Here is a 17,773-nt window from a genome sequence, read left to right as displayed (position 1 = left end):
GGAGAGAGGAAGATAGAAGGGGAGGGAGAGGGGAGAGAGTAAGAGAGAAGGGTGGGAGAGGGGAGAGAGGAAGATAGAAGGGGTGGGGAGAGGGGAGAGGAAGATAGAAGGGAAAGGGAGAGGGGAGAGAGGAAGATAGAAGGGGAGGGAGAGGGGAGAGGAAGATAGAAGGGTGGGAGAGGGGAGGAGAGGAAGATAGAAGGGGAGGGAGAGAGGGAAGAAAGAGATGGTACTGCAAAAGAAAGGACTTGGCAAAAGGTTGAGGAAGACAAACAGAGAATGAGGAAAGGTGGAATGAGAGAATAGGAAAGATGGCAGAAAGCCAATAAACCTGAGGGAGAGAAAGGAGAACAAGTTAGTGAAAGAGGAAGGGGAAAGGAAGTGGTTGTGAACAGGACAGAAGAGAGAGTGTATTGGTAGAGGGAGACAGCGGTGTGAAAGAGAGAGATGTGAGGTAGAAGTGTGTTCAAGAATAAAAGTGAGTGGGAACGCAGAAGGAAGTGTGTGTGTTAGAGAGAGAGGGAGACGTAGCGGGAGGTAAAATGAAATAAGAGGATTTGAAGGGGTCTGTGGTCGGTGGCAGTAATAAAGCCTTCTAATCTGGAGGAGTACGCTTGGCTGCTCACACACCCTCTCTCCCACACTCCACATTACCAGCGGGCCAAGCCAAGGTCACACACACACACACACACGCACGCACGCACACACGCACGCACGCACGCACACACACACACACACACACACACACACACACACACACACACACACACACCACACACACACACACACACACACACACACACACACACACACATTGAGACAAGCACAGGTCAAATGGGGGGAGAAAAGACACTTAAGTTGTGTGTGTGTGTGTGTGTGTGTGTGTGTGTGTGTGTGTGTGTGTGTGTGTGTGTGTGTGTGTGTGTGTGTGTGTGTGTGTGTGTGTGTGTTCGTGTGTGTTCGTGTGTGTGTGTGTGCTGTACGTGATTTATATCAAAGGAATTCAAGGGGTTATGGTTTAGATTTCTTCCTTTACTACTGTACCTTAAAAAATATTCTCTACCTCTTTATATTCTCCTACAGTATCAGTACGTTACCCCTTCTACAACAGTATCAGTACTTTACCCCCTCTACCACAGTATCAGTATGTTTCCCCTTCTACCACAGTATCAGTACTTTACCCCTTCTACCACAGTATCAGTACTTTACCCCTTCTACCACAGTATCAGTACTTTACCCCTTCTACCACATTATCAGTACTTTACCCCTTCTACCACAGTATCAGTACTTTAGGCCAAGTACCCCAGGGTTCCTAGTACCCTGGTTGGAAACCACTGTCCTTCAGTATCATTATCTTCTCCTACAGTATCACTACTTTATCTTCTCCTACAGTTTCACTACTTTATCTTATACAGTATCACTACTTTATCTTCTCCTACAGTATCACTACTTTATCTTCTCCTACAATATCACTACGTTATATTTTCCTACAGTATCACTGCTTTATCTTCTCCTACAGTATCACTACTTTATCTTCTCCTACAGTTTCACTACTTTATCTTCTACAGTATCACTACTTTATCTTCTCCTACAGTATCACTACTTTATCTTCTCCTACAGTATCACTACTTTATCTTCTCCTACAGTATCACTACTTTATCTTCTACAGTATCACTACTTTATCTTCTACAGTATCACTACTTTATCTTCTCCTACAGTATCAATACTTTATCTTCTCCTACAGTATCACTACTTTATCTTTCTCCTATAGTATCACTACTTTATCTTCTACAGTATCACTACTTTATCTTCTCCTACTTTATCTCCTACAGTATCACTACTTTATCTTCTCCTACTTTATCTCCTACAGTATCACTACTTTATCTTATACGGTATCACTACTTTATCTTCTCCTATAGTATCACAACTTTATCTTATACGGTATCACTACTTTATCTTCTCCTACAGTATCACTACTTTATCTTCTACAGTATCACTACTTTATCTTCTACAGTATCACTACTTTATCTTCTACAGTATCACTACTTTATCTGCTCCTACAGTATCATTCTTTATCTTCTCATACAGTATCACTACTTTATCTTCTCCTACAGTATCAATACTTTATCTTCTAAAGTATCACTACTTTATCTTCTCCTACAGTATCACTACTTTTATCTTCTACAGTATCACTACTTTATCTTCTACAGTATCACTACTTTATCTTCTCCTACAGTATCACTACTTTATCTTCTCCTACAGTATCACTACTTTATCTTCTCCTACAGTATAATTACTTTATATTCTACAGTATCACTACTTTATCTTCTCCTACAGTATCACTACTTTATCTTCTCCTACAGTATAATTACTTTATCTTCTCCTACAGTATAACTACTTTATCTTCTCCTACAGTATCACTACTTTATCTTCTCCTACAGTATCATTACTTTATCTTCTCCTACAGTGTCATTACTTTATCTTCTCCTACAGTATCTAATCAGCTTTTCTTGCAGACTTTTATTTTCTATTCTGTTTTAGCTCACAGTGTCATTGTCGACCTTTCTCTCTCTCCTGTCTGTTGTGGTACCAACCTTTTTTTAAAACCATCCTGCTCTCTCTCTTTCTATCTCCCTCCATCCATGCCTCTCTTTAACCCTCTCTTGCGCTCTCCCTCGCTCTAATTCCCTCTTAATTTTTCTTTCTCTCCATCATTCCCGTCACTTGTTCCCTAGTCAGCCATCCCATTACACTCTCTCTCTCTCAGCAGCCATGTTGCTTCTAAAAGCAAATTTTTCTCCTCTGTTTAAGTTGCTCTGCCGTGAGGATCAATAACTATCAAAACGATTACATGAATACATCTGTCATGGCCAGATAGCCGCAAGACAGATATAATGTGTCTGGTTAGGGCTGCCAGGGGAGAAGAGATGCGCTGGTGGTGTGTGTGTGTGTGTGTGTGTGTGGTGTGTGTGTGTGTGTGTGTGTGTGTGTGTGTGTGTGTGTGTGTGTGTGTGTGTGTGTGTGTGTGTGTGTGTGTGTGTGTGTGTGTGTGTGTGTGTGTGTGTGTGTGTGGTGTGCGCGCGTGTGTGTGAGCGCGTGTGTGTGTGTGTGTTTATTTTTTTGATTCAGTGTGGCCAGATAGGTGGAGTGGTGAAACAGAGGTTGTAATTGAGCCAGGGTAGATGACACATAGCTCTGTGTACCACTTACTTAGCTTTACACACAGCTTCAGCACTGGAGACAGGGGCTGTATGTGTGTTAGAGGTACAGATAAAGATTTGATGTTTGGTGGCTCTGATTTTGGTGTTTCGAAGCCTTAACTTTCAGTTGGGTAAACTGATAGATTTGAGTAGGGTAAGGTGATGAATCGCTCTTGATTCAGAGAACTCGATCTATAATTACTTTGGATGGAACATTTGAATTAATACAAAAGAGAGGATCAACCCAACCATAGCCTAAGCCCCAACCCTAAATCTATCATAACCATAACACTAGCTTCATGTCCACATCCTGGTTCAACCCTAAATCTACCATAACCATAACACTAGCTTTATGTCCACATCCTGGTTCAACCCTAAATCTACCATAACCATAACACTAGCTTCATGTCCACATCCTGGTTCAACCCTAAATCTACCATAACCATAACACTAGCTTCATGTCCACATCCTGGTTCAACCTTAAATCTACCATAACCATAACACTAGCTTCATGTCCACATCCTGGTTCAACCCTAAATCTACCATAACCATAACACTAGCTTCATGTCCAATCCTGGTTCAACCCTAAATCTACCATAACCATAACACTAGCTTCATGTCCACATCCTGGTTCAACCCTAAATCTACCATAACCATAACACTAGCTTCATGTCCACATCCTGGTTCAACCCTAAGAAATAGGTTATCATAGAATACAAGGTTAGCTCTCAATTGAAGTCCCACTCAACAGCGTCTAGCTCCTCACATGATGTCCTCACTCACACACTAGCTTTGATCAGGTCTAGGACTCTCCATGCACACCATGAAAGACACACTGCAGATGCTAAACTAGTTTAGAAAGTATAATCACATTATGATTATAGAAAAACTGTATATTTGGTGTCCAGCAGTGTGTGAAGCTCCCTCTTGTCTAACTCTGTACTCTCCCGTTACTACTGTGTGTTTGATCACACAACAACAGTGGAAAATGGACCTAATGGAGTTACTGGCAGGAGACCACAACCTGTGTGTAAAGAAGGCTAATAGAACTAGAAGCTAGTAAATTAGCCAGCAATATAATATCATAATATAGTCTACATTTGTGTAAGCAGCAGTATGAGACAGGTTGTGATTTATATTGAGTGAGTGTGTGTGTGTGTGTGTGTTTCCCAGTAAGCATAATAATAAGCATTGTGAAAGAGAATGTATCAATTAACAACTACAGTGAGAGAGCATGCTAAAGGGAAGAGAGGCAGTGGATATAAAAGAAAGGGAGGGGGGAAAGGGAGAGGGAGGGAGAGAAAGAAGAGAGGGAGGGAGAGAAATCTAGAGGGGAGGGAGAGAAAGAGAGAGGGAGGGAGAGAAGAGAGAAGGAGAGGGAGGAGAGGGAGGGAGAGAAATCTAGAGGGAGGAGGGAAAGAGAGAGGTGAGGGAGAGAAAGAGAGAGGGAGGGGAGAGGAGGGAGAGAAATCTAGAGGGAGGGAGAACGAGAAGAGCGAGGGAGGGAGAATGGAGGAAGATAAGAGAGGGGAGAGGGCGAGGGAGGGAGAGAAAGAGAGGGAGAGGAGGGAGGGAGAGAAAGAAAGAAGAGGGAGGCGGAGAGGAGAAGAGGGAGAGGGAGGGAGGGAGAGAAAGAGAGGGAGAAGGGAGAGGGAGGGAGGGAGAGCAAGAGAGGGAGAAGGGAGGGAGGGGAGGGAGAGAAAAGAGAGAGGGAGGAGAGGAAGAAGAAAGAAGAGGGAGGGAGGAAAGAGAGGGAGAGGGAGGAGGGACCGGGGGAGGAGTAGGAAAGAGAGAGGGAGGGAGAGAAAAGAAAGAGGGAGGGAGAGAAAGAGGAGGGAGAGGGAGGGAGGGAGGGAGAGAAAGAAAGAAAGAGGAGGGAGAGCGAAGCGAGCGGGCGGCCAGGGAGAGGAGAGAAAATGAGAGGGAGGGAGAGAAAGAGGAGAGGGTGAGGAGGGAGGGAAGGGAGGGAGGGAGGGAAGGAGTGGAGGACGGAGAGGGAGGAAGGGAGGGAGGGAGGAGGGAGGGAGGGACGGAGGGATGAGAGAGGAGAAATCTGCGAAAGAGGAGGTTAGAGAAGAGAGAGGGAGGGGTAGAGAGAAAGAGAGCGGGGAGGGAGAGAAGAGAGAGGAGGGAGATGAGAGAAGAGACGAGGAGATGAAGGGAGAGAAGAAGAGAAGAGGGAAGGGAAGAGAAAGAGAGCGGGAGGGAAGGAGAAAGAGAGAGGGAGGGAGGAGAAAGCGAAGAGGGAGGAGTGAGAAAGAGGATGGTAGAGGAAAGAGATAGGGAGGGGAGACAGAAGAGGAGGCGAGATACGAGAGAGGGAGGGGAGAAAGAAGAGGAGGGAGCGAAAGAGACGAGGCCGCGGGAGAGAAAGAGCGAGGTGAGGAGGGAGAGGAAAGAGGAGGTATAGTAGAAAGAGAGGGAGGAGGGAGAAAGAGAGGAGGAGAGAGAAAGAGAAGGAGAGAAAGAGAGGAGGGAGAGAAAGAGAGAGGGAGGGAGGAGAAAGAGGAAGTAGAGAAATCGAGAGGGAGGTGGAGAAAGAGAGAGGAGGGGGAGAAAGAGAGGGAGGGAGAGAAAGAGAAGGAGAGAAAGAGAGGAGGGAGAGAAAGAGAGCTGTGTAAGAACAGTCTATATGATATAACAAAGCTTTACAATGTAAACAAACAGTTACCACAGAAAACTGCTGTTTTAGTGCATCTCTTCTATAATTGGCTGTTGTTTGGGTGAACTTGTTTTACAGTAATACAAACAAAACCAGAAATACTACAAACAGAATAAAGTGAGATATTTACCACAGTGATTTCCCTGTAAACAGGTTGTGAAGCTCTTTTCCCCCTCAGAGACTGTGTGTGTGTCACTTGTTTATTTACATAGTGATATTTTACAATGTGACTGTCCCTACAGTGATTCTTCATCTCACAATGAGAACCAATTCTTGGGTGTGTTGTGTGTGTGTGCGTATGTGTGTATATGTGTGTCTGCGTGCGTGCTGGACAGCCTCTCTATTTCTCCATCTCTCACCCTTAGTAGTCAGTCTATCCACAGAGCTTAAGGATGACCTAGGGATCTATTCAATCCGTATCGCAGAAGTTCAGCGTTACAGAGTGATTGAAATTTTAAGACAATGTTCAAATCAAAATCAAATCAAATGTATTTATATAGCCCTTCGTACATCAGCTGATATCTCAAAGTGCTGTACAGAAACCCAGCCTAAAACCCCAAACAGCAAGCAATGCATGTGTAGAAGCACGGTGCTAGGAAAAACTCCCTAGAAAGGCCAAAACCTAGGAAGAAACCTAGAGAGGAACCAGGCGCAGGCTCCTGCGTTAGTGGAGACTGCATTCACGGTCAATGCAGTCTCTCATATGTCGTCTCAATGGGAAATTACCTTTACATTTCTATAGCGTAGTCTGTAACACTTCAGCCATCCAGATTGAATAGAGACCCTAGACTTCTGTCGGTACTGTGTACATCTCCTCTGTCCTATTCGGTGTCCTGTGTGAATCTAAGTGTGCGTTCTCTAATTCTCTCCTTCTCTCTTTCTTTCTCTCTCTCGGAGGACCTGAGCCCTAGGACCATGCCCCAGGACTACCTGACATGATGACTCCTTGCTGTCCCCAGTCCACCTGGCCATGCTGCTGTTCCAGTTTCAACTGACCTGAGCCCTAGGACCATGCCCCAGGACTACCTGACATGATAACTCCTTGCTGTCCCCAGTCCACCTGGCCATGCTGCTGCTCCAGTTTCAACTTCCACCTGACTGTGCTGCTGCTCCAGTTTCAACTGTTCTGCCTTATTATTATTCGACCATGCTGATCATTTATGAACATTTGAACATCTTGGCCATGTTCTGTTATAATCTCCACCCGGCACAGCCAGAAGAGGACTGGCCACCCCACATAGCCTGGTTCCTCTCTAGGTTTCTTCCTAGGTATTGGCCTTTCTAGGGAGTTTTTCCTAGCCACCGTGCTTCTACACCTGCATTGCTTGCTGTTTGGGGTTTTAGGCTGGGTTTCTGTACAGCACTTTGAGATATCAGCTGATGTACGAAGGGCTATATAAATCAATTTGATTTGATTTGATTTGATGGAGGCACCAGGGAACAGATTCCTGCCATAGATGACAATGTTGACTCCACTCTTCTTACTGTGTGAGTGCACATGTGTATGCAGGCCAAAAAGATCATCAAGGACAACAGCCACCCGAGCCACTGCCTGTTCACACCGCTATCATCCAGAAGGCGAGGTCAGTACAGGTGCATCAAAGCAGGGACTGAGAGACTGAAAAACAGCTTCTATCTCAAGGCCATCAGACTGTTAAACAGCCATCGCTAACATTGAGTGGCTGCTGCCAACATACTGACAGAAACTCCAGCCACTTTAATAATGGAAAAATGGATGTAATCAATTTATCACGAGCCACTTTATATTATATAATGTTTACTTACCCTACATTTCTCACCTCATATGTATATACTGTACTCTATACCATCTACTGCATCTTGCCATCTTGATGTAATCTATTACTAGCCACTTTAAACAATGCCACTTCATATAATGTTTACATACCCTACATTACTCATCTCATATGTATATACTGTACTCTATACCATCTACTGCATCTTGCCTATACCATTCGGCCATCACTCATTTATATATTTTTATGTACATATTCGTATTATGTCCTTAACACTTGTGTGTATAAGGTAGTTGTTGTGGAATTGTTAGGTTAGATATTACTGCATGGTTGGAACTAGAAGCACAAGCATTTCGCTACACTCGCATTAACATCTGCTAACCATGTGTGTGTGTGACAAATACATTTGATTTGATTTGATTTACACAGGGCGTAATGAAGGGAATCATTTACAGTCCCTCCGCAGATGAAGGTGGTGAAAGCCTGCTGGGAGAACCACATAGTGAGATCCACAAAGACCAGAGCAGATTCTTAGAGAGTTACAGTGAGAAAGCAGAAGGGATGATTAAAGAAGACAGTATTCTCTCCCTCCCTCACTCATCCCTCCCTCCCTCTCTCATCCCTCCCTCTTTCTCTCCTCCCGCTCTTCCTCTCGCTCTCCTCATCTGAATGGTGCATAAATCATGTTGTCATCAGTGCTGCGGGAAGTTGGGCCGCACCTGCACATACACACGCACGAATGCACGCACGTACATGCGCGCGCGCGCACACACACACACACACACACACATCACAGGACTGCTGAGGGGAGGACAGCTCATAATAATGGCTTGAGCGAATGGAATGGCATCAAACACATGTGTTTGATGTATTTGATATCATTCCACTCATTCTGCTCCAGTCATTACCACGAGCCCTCCTCCCCAATGAAGGTGCCACCAACCTCCTGTGTTACATACACATACAGGGACCCCTCTCTGCTCTGCGATGATGGTGAGCATGAGGACATGGGATAACAGATCCCCTTTTATCATTCCTTGACTCTCCCTGACATTTAAAAACCTATTAACATCACTGAGACTCAGAGCTGTGTGCGCTTCATAGGAGAGACACACACGAGCGCTAAACATTTACTAGTAGTATTAGAGATAATGAAGTGAAGCAAGAGTGTGTGTGTGTGACAGGTCTCGCTGATAACCTGAGCCCAGACTGCACAGACAGTGGAGTAAATCAATCTTTAATAAGGCCTTCTCATCTGCTCTAGACTAGTGGGATTAAAGAGACAGAGACAGAGAGAGATATAGACAGAGAGAAACAGAGACAGACAGAGACAGAGACATAGACAGAGACAGACATAGACAGAGACATAGACAGAGAGAGAGACAGAGATAGACATAGACAGACAGACAGACAGACAGACAGACAGACAGACAGACAGACAGACAGACAGACAGACAGACAGACAGACAGACAGACAGACAGACAGACAGACAGACAGACAGACAGACAGACAGACAGACAGACAGACAGACAGACAGACAGACAGACAGACAGACAGACAGACAGACAGACAGAGACATAGGCAGAAAGAGACAGACAGACAGACAGAGAGAGAGAGAGAGAGACAGAGACATAGGCAGAAAGAGACAGACAGAGAGAGACAGAGAGAGAGGGAGACATAGACAGACAGAGACTTAGACAGAGAAAGACAGAGACAGACAGAGAGAGAGACAGACAGAGAGAGACATAGACAGAGAGAGAGAGAGACAGAGATAGACATAGACAGACAGAGACATAGACAGAGAGAGAGACATAGACAGACAGAGACATAGACAGAGAGAGACAGACAGACAGAGACATAGACAGAGAGAGAGACAGAGAGAGACAGACAGACAGAGACATAGACAGACAGAGACATAGACAGACATAGACAGACATAGACAGAGACATAGACAGAGAGAGAGACAGAGATAGACATAGACAGACATAGACAGACATAGACAGACAGAGACATAGACAGACAGAGACATAGACAGACAGAGACATAGACAGACATAGACAGACATAGACAGAGACATAGACAGAGAGAGAGACAGAGATAGACATAGACAGACATAGACAGACATAGACAGACAGAGACATAGACAGACAGAGAGCGTCACTGCTGTTTAGAGGGTACGGCAGACAGCTAGAACCCTCACATAAAGCCTTAGAGCCAGGACCCCTTCTACTTTTATTTATTCAGCCACTCTTGCCCCTCGCCTCTTACCAGGCCTTCATTGTAAATAAGAATTTGTTCTTAATTGACTTGCCTGTTTAAATAATAACTAAATAAATCAATGCACCTGCTAGTCTCACCTCAGAAACCCTCAAAGAATAACTATTTACAGTATATTACTCTATTACTATTACCATGTGTCTATAAGGAATACAATACCAACTGAAAGGGTTATTGTGAGCCTGGTGACAGATTAAAGTGTTCATGTATGATGAACAGACAGTAAGTGGCTGTTGTAATGGATTGAGTGCTGCTGTGTGTGATAATTGTGCAGCCAGCCCACTCATAGACATGTCTGTACTGTAAACAATCACTACTTACTATTTACAGCTAGCTGGTCTGGCCACTGGATTCATTTATGGTCCATTATTGTAAAGCCTATTGTACAGTGTGACGAAGGAGGTACTGTAATCACATAAAACAGAGGCTGGGGGAGGCAACACTGCTAATGTTTATAATAAACATACACTGATACAAAGAGCTATGTGAAATACAGTCTCTTTAATTGTCATTAACAGCTATATGTCGATGGTCTTGGAGAAGCAGCACATGATGTAGTAATGTATCTAAAACATGTTATTGCTGTAAAGATGCAAAATAATAAAAGCTTATTGCAAATGGGGGGGGGGGGGGGGGGGTCAGAAATGGAGAGTTTAAGACTTTGGGGAAGCACAGACTTGGCCAGTGGTTTCGAACTAAAGCAGGATTGAGTTGGGTTATGTTGGGTTGATAGGGACGGCAGAGAGTGAGAAGGAGCAATATAAACAATGAACTCTAAATCCTCTAAAGTCCATTCCCTTAGTGCATGAGTGGAGATATGGCTCTGTCAAAGTTTCACTGGCTCCCACTTTCACTTTTAATACTGAGGTCCCAAAACACAGACACTGATACAGACTATTATCAATTGACAATTTAAGTTTGTTTTGGATTAATTCACAAATCATTTATCTCACTAGTGTTGTTTATGTTAATATTTATGTGCTGAGTTTGCTTGTCTAAAACCAAATCACCTCAACATTTGAACCACTAGTCTGGAAAATATTCACTTTATTCTCCCAGAATATTGTATGATTTATTTTTCCTGAGAATTGGAACATTTTGTTCTCTATGTTGTTCCAGAACCAAGGTATTTAACTATTTCCCCAACTTATTTCTCTCTCTCTCTCTCTCTCTCTCTCCCTCCCTCCCTCCCTCCCTCCCTCCCTCCCTCCCTCCTCCCTCCCTCTCTCTCTCTCTCTCTCTCTCTCTCTCTCCCTCTCTCTCTCTCTCTCTCTCTCTCTCTCTCTCTCTCTCCCTCCCTCCCTCCCTCCCTCCCTCTCTCTCTCTCTCTCTCTCTCTCTCTCTCTCTCTCTCTCTCTCTCTCTCTCTCTCTCTCTCTCTCTCTCCCTCTCTCAGACATGTCCCTGCTGTTCAGTCCAGAGTCACTATGGGGACGACGGTTCAGATGGTAACATGTTGCACATCTCCCAGTGAGACAGACTGTGGGCCACTGTTTTAGGACTGAAGAAGACTTAGCCAAGGTTCTGCTGCAGGAGGTGACAGACCTACACAACAGAGCCAGATAAAACCCTTCAGCTCTACTATCACTACTAATGTCTGTCTCTCACCTCCAAGATGACATCTTGTCTAACACGCTCACCTTTACCACTAGAGCACAGCAGAACAGTGTGTATTATATATATGTACTGCCTTCTCACCTCTTATCTTATCTCATTCAACAGACCCCAACTCACTGTCACCTTATCTGGGGTTCATTCTGAGCTGGAGAGAGAACTAGAAGAGTACTTGTCATGTGCTTAAAGATATGAATAAGGAGAAGGTAATATGAAAGTTGGATGTACGAGGGTCGATGTAAATGAATGTTGTATCAATATTATTTTGGAGCCTATCTAAGGCAGAAACACATTATGCATGCTGGAAATGTAATATATTTAGTATTTGGCAGAGTTGTTATAAAGGTAGCAGTGGTAATTAGATCTACATCCATTACAGTATTCTCATCAACTCAAGGGAACAATTGTGGTGTAAATATTGGGAGGACAAACAGTGGATGGCAGCATTTTAAAACACATTTCCTGCAGTTCTACACAGTTTGACATGACGTATTATGCCTCCCTTGAGGGATATATGGAGGGCTATTTTGAAAACATAGTATAAGTGGAAGGATAACCTTTTTTTAAGGAAAACAGATTGGTTTTTAGGAAAACAGCTAACTTCCTGCATTTGAACACATTTTGCCATGCATCACAGAGAAAGATATGTTGTATTATAGCTCATCTCATGCTATTCTTCACATTTTGCCATAAAGATGAGAGAACATTTGGCAGCTTCAAAGCTAATTTCCTGCTACTCGACACAATTGTGACCTGTTTCAAGCAGCTAGGCTTATGTTGCATCAAAATGCGTTTTTTGGCTTGTGCCTTAATAACATTATATTAGAATAATTATTTTAAAATACGAACCTAGTTGTTTTAGCCACGGAAAAATACAGGAACCTTCCCGCTAGCCATGATTGGCTGAGATAATGGATGGGCTGGACATGCCAAAAGATCAGTTCAGATTGGTCTGCCATGTAGAATGCTTCTGTCTATAACATGTGCTGCTCAGTATGTGTAGATAATAGTTTCTTCAGCAGATTTTTTTTAAAGATATCATGAAGAACTGAAAAAGTGTTGCATCTGCTCTCAACATTGCTGCTCTGAATTTAACAGGCATTATCGACAAAGACAAGTGGAAAAAGTTGTGATGGACTACTTTCTGGAGGACGATTGTGCCATGCTGACTCTCTCTGACTCTGAAAATGAATCAGACAGTGTGGAAATCTCTGATTTAGGGTAAAAATGTTCACTGAACCATACATTATAGAGTCTTCTGATGACAGTTAGGGGAAGAAAAGTCGATCCTCAGTATTGTTGTCATGTAAGAAGTTGACCGAGTTTTGAAATCAGTGGAATGCCGGGTTTAAGCAGAGATATGATTGCGGAGAGAGTCGAAAAGAGAACACAGAATGCTGTTGTATAAAACACCTTTCTCCGGATTACATCTACAAACTAATGGCAACCTTGGTATCCATGACAGAGAGGGAGAAGTGTTCATCCATGTGTACGGAGAAGAGTAGCTACATTTTCAGATATTAGATGTTTCTAATTTTGTCAGCTAGTTGTTTTCATTGCAAGTTAAAGTGTACCGTTAGCTAGCTAGCAAACTTTAGCTTGCTGGCTCGCTAGCTAACGTTATATGTATGATCGGTGCAGTAATAGCATTCATATCTCAGGAAACCATTTGCATTGCTAGTTGTAGACTATTAATAGCTAGCTAACATTGAACCTAGTTGGTTAGCTTTAGCTACCTGCAGAATCATGCATGGTGCATGGTAGATAGTATGAGTTGGAATTATGGTTGATTGTTTAGCCAGCTAGCAACATGTTTAAACAAAAGACTCCACTATGCAAGTAACCATTTCACTGTACCTTTTACATATTCTGTATCCTGTGCATGTGACAAGTAAACATAGATTTTATTTGATATTGTGTGTGTTTACCAGAGATGGTCATTTTAAGAACACATTTTTCCTCCTGAGGAGGATGAGCTGTCCAATCAGCGGTCTACTCGCATTCATATTTTTAATGACCAGTATACACCCATACCATTCTGTTGTTGGGGTACACCCACACCACTGCAACACAGAAAATCAATTTTTTAACCTACTTAATACAAGAAAATGGAGTTATTTAATAGAAATCTGGAAACACTGGACAGTTACTATAAAGGTCGACTTTTGGCAAAAACGCAAAACGAATGGCTTTAAACTGTATAACTGATCAATGCACCATCATACCAGGTCAATTAATGCTTAAAAACAAAAATGATGAATAAGATATTTGGCTACAGAAGTGACATTTCTTACCGATCTCTACAGCTTCCATCCAAAAACGATTCCTGTGAAATAACTTCAACACATACTGGAGGAGTTACTGGCTAGCCAAGTGGCTAGTTTAGTTAACGAACTAGCTATGTTGGCCACGGCGCGCATTACCAGAATGACACATTGATGAACCACCAAAGGCAAACCCCATTTCTGTTTGAAAATTGAGAAAGAGGAGGAGTTGGACCATTTTTCGTGTCGACCCCCGACCTGCAGGAGGCCTCCAATCCCATTTGTTTTTATTTGAATTTTATTTTACATAAATTATTGGGGGGGGCAAATCGACCTCTTCTGAATATTGGAAGGGGACATGTGTCCCCATCCTCTGTGGCAATTCCGTAAATGCATCAGTATTAATATTAATGTAGGTACTTGAATGGCAGTACAGTGTCTATATATGAGTGGTTTAAATACATCACATAGATCAATGATATTTTGTTTAACTGTAATGGTATGGCAGGGATGACCTGTCTGAGTGTGGTCGTGCCACATTTGAATGCACCGGAGACACGCCTTGACCTTTAGTAACCTTTGTCAGCTAATTAAGAAACATAACAAAAATACATCTGACAGCACAGATACACGCACACACACGCACTTCTGTCTCGTAATTCTCCAAGACACACCTCTTGTAACGCTTCTCGATTCTCAATCAGAGACAACGAACGACACCTGCCTCTGATTGAGAACCATACCAGGCCAAACACATAGAAAAAAGAACATAGACTACCCACCCCAACTCACGCTCTGACCAAACTAACACAAAGACATAATAAAGGAACTAAGGTCAGAACGTGACACCTCTCTTAATCATGAGCTAAACTATGCTGTTGACCTCTCTTCGCCAGAATAAGAACGTTAAATGACTCTCTTCTGTTCTCTCTGCTGCTTCTTCTCTGCCTCCCACTGAAAGCTCATCAAACGTTCCTATCCCCCTTAGGCTAGTGAGAGACGGCATATGTGTGTGCGTGTGTCGCTGTCGCACCACACACAAGTATCACACCATCCCTGTGTTCATTGTGAAACAGATCATCTGAGTTGCAATCTGCAGAGTGAACAGATTATCATCTGACAAACACCATGGTTTGGCAGTGTGTCAAAATCAACCCACTCCTACAGGCACAACAGAAACGCACCAGAGGAGGCTAGTGGGATAAGCTATAGGAGGACGGACTCATTGTAATGGCTGGAATTGAATAAATGGAACGGTATCAAACACAGAAAACATGTAGACCCCCCCCCCCCCCCCCCCCCCCCCACACACACACACACACACAAACACACACACACAGCTATGACTTTTTGGTGACCAACAATTGATTCCCATTCAAAATCCTACTTTCCCTCACGCTAAACCTAATACTAAACATAACCCTTACCCTAACCTTAACCCATAACACTAACCCTAAACCTAAACCTAGCCCTTAACCTAACCACTAAGCCTATAATAGCCTTTTTACAATTGAGGACCAGCACGATCCTTCGTGGGGACCAAACTATTTATTCCATTCAAAACCCTAACCATAACCCTAACCCTGAACCTGAACCTAACCCTTACCTTAACCCCAAACCCCTTCTGGTCCCCACAAGGATAGTAAAAACAAACCAAATACACACACACACTCTCACACACCTCACACTGACAACATTTGAGACACTTTACAGAATATAGCATAGACACAGTTTCTCCACCACTGAACACATACAGTACCAGTCAAAGGTTTGGACACACCTACTCATTCAAGGCTTTTTCTTCATGTTTTACTATTTTCTACATTGTAGAATAATAGTGAAGACATCAAAACTACGAAATAACACATATGGAATCATGTAGTAACCAAAAAGTGTTAAACAAATCAAAATGTTTTTTTATTTGAGATTCTTCAAAGTAGCCACCCTTTGCCTTAATGTGTTTGAGCCAATCAGTTGTGTTGTGACAAGGTAGGGATGCTATACATTAAGAAGGAAATAAATTCCACAAATTAACTTTTAACAAGGCACACCTGTTAATTTAAATGCATTCCAGGTGACTACCTCATGAAGCTGGTTGGAAAAGCAGCCAACAAGTGCTCAGCATATGTGGGAACTCATTCAAGACTGTTGGAAAAACATTCCAGGTGAAGCTGGTTGAGAGAATGCCAAGAGTGTGCAAAGCTGTCATCAAGGCAAAGGGTGGCTACTTTGAAGAATCTACAATATATTTTGATTTGTTTAACACTTGACAATTTCCCTGACAGAGAGAGACACTGAATAAAAGAGATGAGAGTTTGAATGAGAGGTTGAGAAGTATGACTGAGAAGAGTGACAGATAGACAGACAACAGTGACCTGGAGCCTCAGTATCAGCCTTTCTCTGTCCCACTGACAGGTCTGTAACATTGGTGAACACAATCTGAAACATCCAGCGTCTGGGAACGCAGCTCAGTCTACCACAGCACACAGAGACTGACAGAACCATGGGCCCTCTATTGAGAATCTGTCTCGATCTCTTTCATTCATAGTTGGTTTTGTTCTGTCTCTTCCTCTCTGACTCTAGTCTAGACTGGGGTTTTTATCCGCCCAACATTCCGGTAAACACTCAGACACAATGTAACATACTCAGGAGCCTTAGGCAAGAGCAATCAATCAGTGAGAAAACAACCCAGAGATCAGGCAGTTGGTTTTTGCTCCTTAAAACCACCTCTGGAACCACAACAGCTTCTGAATGCCTGGTACTTTGAAATAATACTCTTTCTATTCTATCTGGTCATTATTTACCTTTATTTAACTAGGCAAGTCAGTTAAGAACAAATTCTTATTTTCAATGACGGCCTAGGAACAGTGGGTTAACTGCCTGTTCAGGGGCAGAACGACAGATTTGTACCTTGTCAGCTCAGGGGTTTGAACTTGCAACCTTCCGGTTACTAGTCCAACGCTCTAACCACTAGGCTACCCTGCCACCCCATAAAAGTGTGCAATGTATATTGCATACTGCCTGGTCACGAAGGCAGATACAAAATCTCACCTGAATACAGAAGCCTAATGTACACTAGCAACACTGCTTCTGTTTCGTAAAAAACAGCACACACCATTCCCAGTACAGTTACAAACCAATCTGGTCCTTAGCTGGAAACCCAATGACTTCACAACACTCCATCCTGGTAATATTATCATTAATATAAGGACAAAAACTAGACAAACACACCCTCTCAATGCCTGCGACTGAGCCCTGCAAGCCCGATAATACATAGAGCCAGAGAGCTACTAGAAGCCTTCATGGTCTATATGGCTGAAACACAGGGTCTACATGACTGAAACACAGGGCCTATATGGCTGAAACACAGGGTCTATATGGCTGAAACACAGGGTCTATATGGCTGAAACACAGGGTCTATATGGCTGAAACACAGGGTCTATATGGCTGAAACACAGGGTCTATATGGCTGAAACACAGGGTCTATATGGCTGAAACACAGGGTCTATATGACTGAAACACAGGGTCTATATGACTGAAACACAGGGTCTATATGGCTGAAACACAGGGTCTATATGGCTGGGTCTATATGGCGGAAACACAGGGTCTATATGGCTGAAACAAAGGGTCTATATGGCGGAAATACAGGGTCTATATGACTGAAACACAGGGTCTATATGGCGGAAACACAGGGTCTATATGGCGGAAACACAGGGCCTATATGGCTGAAACACAGGGTCTATATGGCGGAAACACAGGGTCTATATGGCTGAAACACAGGGTCTATATGGCGGAAACACAGGGTCTATATGACTGAAACACAGGGTCTATATGGCGGAAACACAGGGTCTATATGGCGGAAACACAGGGTCTATATGGTTGAAACACAGGGTCTATATGGCTGAAACACAGGGTCTATATGGCTGAAACACAGGGTCTATATGACTGAAACACAGGGTCTATATGACTGAAACACAGGGTCTATATGGCTGAAACACAGGG

At 43.2% G+C, this 17,773-nt stretch overlaps 1 protein-coding gene across 1 annotated transcript in view; it reads right to left on the bottom strand.

Annotated features, from left to right (window-relative positions):
- Nucleotides 1-17,773, bottom strand: part of LOC109867724 (transcription factor Maf) — a 91,440-nt gene that overhangs the window by 14,028 nt on the left and 59,639 nt on the right. The gene's annotated exons all lie outside the window — the stretch shown is intronic.

This window comes from Oncorhynchus kisutch, linkage group LG22 (assembly GCF_002021735.2).
Source record: "Oncorhynchus kisutch isolate 150728-3 linkage group LG22, Okis_V2, whole genome shotgun sequence".
Lineage (NCBI taxonomy): Eukaryota > Metazoa > Chordata > Actinopteri > Salmoniformes > Salmonidae > Oncorhynchus > Oncorhynchus kisutch.
Note: the sequence above shows the minus strand (reverse complement) of the source record. Positions and strands in the feature narration are given on the sequence as shown.